Genomic DNA, 5,007 nt, shown 5'->3' with positions numbered 1-5,007 from the left:
TCTCATCTATAAAAACCATGAGAAAACTGGGTGGGTGGGGAATGATCAGAATCAACTTTTTCCTAATTCTAAAAATTTACCAAAAGCTTACAATAATTCAGGATTATTCATTAAACAAAAAACAAATGGCTGAATCCCAGTAAGAACGGGGAGCTTTAAGGTATTTAAATGCTCTCTTCCCATTCTACAGTCTCTAGCCTCTCTGTTGCTTTTAAAACCAGAAGTCCACAATCAAAGTGAAAACCAACAGCCTGACAGCCACTGAAGGAATAGAAAGGGTTGGAACTCTTTTAAAATCTCATTCCCAGAGAACTGCCTTGAAAGACCCCATCTGCAAAGTCATCTTTATTAAACCTGGTTGGAAAATCACACAGTGTGAAAATCTTTCCCCGGGAGTGTTTCTCAAAAACAATTAGAGGCAGTTAATTAACTTTGCAGCTCTATGAGGTGTGGATAACAGTGCTCTTAACATTTTTCTGTAAAATCAATCAAGAAGAGAAGAGGGCTGTCATGGAATAACACATAGGTAGGGGCTACAGGTGGGCTGTGGCTCTGGAGGGCCTATTCCACAGATGTCTTTCCATTCCAGTTCGCAGGCAGCAGGAGCAGACCCTTTCTTTTCTGGAAGAGGGCAGAAATACAGAGCAGAAGGGTTGTTTTGTTTTTTTCTTAAAAGCACTGGTTTGTGACCTTTCTATGCTTGCAGTCTTCAAGGATAAACTCTTTAGAGGGCCTCAAGATTACTGTTAATGCCTGCATGACTTGGCTTCTGTGGATTTCTCTTGTCTAATTTCTAGCCTGGCCCCTTCCTTTGCAGCAAGTGCTGCAATCTTCCTGAAATACTTGCAGTTCCCCAAACTCACTCAGTGCCTTAGCTCAAGGTTTTACACTTCCTGGAATCTCCCCTCCCCCTCCTAACAGACTCCTACTCATTTGTCAAGATTCAAACTAATTGTTGCTTCTCTAAAGCCCCCAAACTACTTCTTAGGGATGAGTCTCTCCCCACACATCACCTCTTTCCATCCCTTTGTGATGGAAATGATTATTACAGAGAAGACTTGAAAATCATCATGAGGGAAGCCCAGAAAATTTACATTTCCCCATATTTTCTTCAGTCTTGGAAGACCAAGAGAGGGAAGTGGTGTGCCCAGGGTCATGTAACAAGTTACCAGCAGAGTTGAGACTGAAAGCCAAAAATGCTTCTCCTTACTTTGGGATTTGCTGATGCCCACTAGGCCCTCCCTTGGGCTTGACCATATTTTATGTTCATAAAAGTCTCCTGGATTCCCCCAAACCTCAGATCACTAATTTCTGCAGGGTCTGCTAAGATGGCAACATTGAAGATCTTACTGGCTGTTAGGGAAATCCCTGGAATAAACATGCTTGGTATCCATGCTTAAACTTAAGACCTGGAACCACACACAATGGGAACCTCTAGAAGACTGCATGGTAAAAGGGAGAGAGCAAACCATTTGGAACCAGACACCCCTAGGTTTGAGTTCCAAATTCACCAGTTTTAGAACTTCAGGAAAAGTAAACTTTCTAGTCTCAGTTTCCTGGTGTTAAAAAAAGTGGATAATCTTTTTACCGGGATTAAATAAGACAACCTCAATAAATTGTTCAGAACAAGATCTTCACCTAAGTTTCTCTAAATGTAAAGTATGAAGGAATTGATTACATGATTTCTGTGTCCCCATAACAACTTCTTTCTATTCTTGCTTTTATGAATTTTTCATTCATGTCTGTGGACTCCACACAAAAGCTGTCATGGGTGTGGCCTACACAACAGAGATTTGACTCTCAGAGGAAGTGAAGAGGGCCTGGGAGGCACCTGTAGAAATGCAAATTTGGTGACTAAATAGGACCTCCCTGGGTCTGTTGATTTCCAAGATGCCACTGAGGTATGATTTCAGAGATGACGTGGAGAGGAGAGGCCAGCCCTTCCTCAAAGAATGGTTGTAATTAGTATGTTCATTCTACTGTACGGCAGGTGTTGTTAGACTGGGGAAACACAAATATAGAGCAAACTCAGTTAAGGGATGGGTGCACTGACCCTGGAGACATGATTTCTGGTCATGGCTTGACAGAAACTAGCCATGTGGCTTCTGGCAAGTCCCTCAGAGGTGTTAACCTCAGCTTTCTGAGAGTGAGATAAGGAAATTGGAAAGGTGGCTTCTAAGGTTTTTTTTCATTTTGCTTGTTGCTGATTTTTTGGGTTTTTTTTCCAGATTATACCTCTCCTCTGACATTCAGCTCTAAATATTCATTTACGCCCTGGAGGTCTCCATCTGGATGAACCATAACCACTTCAACTGAACATATCCTGAGCAAACAAAGTAATTCATGCTCTTGATCCAAATTTTGTCCCAAAGTTATTTCCACCTCCTATACTTCCTCTCTCAGAGAATGCCATTGTTCTATATGCCTTGAAACTGCACCATAAGTCTAAAGGCCACTTTAGAGGCCCTTCTCCTTTACACTCCACATCCTATCAGTTGCCAAACCCTACCAAATCCAGGTTTAAAATAATTCTCCAATGGACCTCCTTCTCCCCTACCTCTCTGTCACTTCTTAGTGGAGACCATTATTTCTTCTAATCATCTCCCAGCCTCTGGTTTTACCTAAATTTCTCCCACACAATGGCCAAAGTAATCTTTCTAAACAGTAATATGACCTGGTCACTCACCAACTTAAAATTTTTGGTGGCTCCCATCAAGAGGATGAACGACTTTCCAAGCACGTATTTAACTATTTGTATGTAAAAAGGAGTTTTAATCAGGTTGGAGAGTCTAGGTTCACTAGATCAAGTATCACTAAGAATAAATGGAAGAGTAGAAAAATAAGAATAGGAGGGAAGTAGCAAACACCAAGTGTCCATACTATATCAAATACTGTGCTTTATATACCCTATGTTGTCTCAACATTCAAAAACTATATGAGCTATCTTAGGTCAGGTCTTCCCAGCATGGACTGAGATGGAGATGCGTGTGCAGGAAGTTTACTGGGGAGTCCTTGTGGAATCTACACCCGTGGAAAGCAAGGAATGCAGAACTGAGCAGACAGAAAAGTTGAACTCTGGATGCACTTATTGCATAAAGGCTCAGCTGACTCTCTGAGGAGCTCTGGAGCTGGGATGCTCCTCCAGGGCTGCTCTAAATTGAGGCAAAGAGATGGGACTTCTATATTCATTGACCAACTGACCAGTTGTTAGATGTGGGTGGCCCTCAGGGAAGGAACTTGCTGAAGGCAGTGTCTAGAGACGGACTCAGCTGAGAGCTGTCAACACTAATGCTTCCAGCAACTGGGGAATGATGGCATTGGTTCTGAGACCTGAGCAGCATATCACAGTATCTACTGGGTAACTTGTGGTACATTATTTTATAGGTAGAAAATCTGCATTCCATCAATAATCTGACTTATCCTAGAGGTTATACAAGTTGTAAGTGAAACTTCTGTGGCTCAAATTTGTATTTTTCTGATTCCGTCCTCCTTTGACTAATTTGGAAAACAATTTCATTAGTGTAAAGTCAAACTTTAACCCTCAGAAACCTGAATGGCAGTATAAGTTGTCACACACATTAACCCTTTGAGGAAAAATCAGAGAAATACTGAGGTCAGGTATTGGAAGTCTTAGATACAAATATCATTTGACATCACTTACACATGGAAGCTAAAAAATAATTGATACAAATGAACTTATTCACCAAACAGAAACAGACTCACGGACTTTGAAAACAAGTGTATGGTTGGTTACTTGGGGTGGAAACTTGGGGAAACTTGGGGTGGCAGGATAAATTAGGAGTTCAGGACTGCGATATACACACTGGTATACACAAAAGAGAAAATCAACAAAGTACTATTGTATAGCACAGGGAACTCTACTCAGTATTCTGCACTCACCTCTATGGCAAAGAATCTGAAAAGTAATAGATATATGTATATCTGTAACTGAATTGCTCCACTGTACAGCTGAAACTAACACAACATTGTAAATCAACTACAGTAAGTTCTCTGCATACAAAGAGTTCCATCCCAAGAGTGCATTCAGAAGTGCAACTTGTTCTTAAGTCCAACAAAGTTAGCCCAGGTATCCAACTAACACAATCGGCTATACAGAACTGCACTGTAATATGCTTATTATACTTTCCACACAAATATTGCATTAAAAAAACACCAAAAAATTAACATTTAAAATCTTACAGTCAAATACCTTGAAAAGTACAGTACACAGTACAACAGCTGGCATACGGGGACATGTTCACATCTTTGAAAGCTTACAACTTGAAAGTTTGTATGTAGAGGGACTTATTGTATATCCCAATATAAAGTAAAAATTAAACTGAAAAAAAAGGAAAGTCCTAGAGATTACTGAGAAAAGACAGAGCAGGAATCAGGACCTGTGGAGCCTCAGTGTGAAACTGACGACAAGGCAAGCAAGATGATGCTAATGGCAGGACCAGAATGAGTCTGCAGAAAACTGGCAGCTGAAAATTCCAGCAAAGCAGCAATCACAGACCTGAACCAGTGGCCAGAAACGTTCTGAGAGCTAGAGAGCTCAGAGCACTAATAGGAGAGGGACAGAGGGAGGGGGAGAAAGAGGGAGCCTAGGGTCAAAAAGGAGGCAGTTCCGAAGAAGAGGACAGGAAATACTAAAGAAGTCAAGAGTCATAGACATTTACAGAAATATGCATAGAATACAGGGTACAGAGCCCAGAAAGAATGTGATAGAACAAGGGCACGGGGGTCATAGCTGTTCTCCTCCCCTGATCTCTCATTACATGGCCTTTTTGTCACTGGACATTAAAGGGCTTTGATAATGGCTTTGCTAGGAAACATGTATTCCAGGCCAGTGGGGCAGGAGGTGGGAGAACTTATCATTCAAGTGCTGTGCTTGCTACTTATTTACTGTGTGATCTCAGGCAAGTTATTTAACTCTCTAGGCTTCATTTCCTCATGTGTAAACTGGGGATAATAACTGTCATGTCTAGGCCTGGTGCAGCACTCATG

This window comes from Moschus berezovskii, chromosome 4, assembly GCF_049115385.1.
Source record: "Moschus berezovskii isolate FMDL1 chromosome 4, NW_MosBer_1.0, whole genome shotgun sequence".
Lineage (NCBI taxonomy): Eukaryota > Metazoa > Chordata > Mammalia > Artiodactyla > Moschidae > Moschus > Moschus berezovskii.
The sequence above is the reverse complement of the archived record's forward strand: the minus strand, read 5'-3'. Positions refer to the sequence as shown.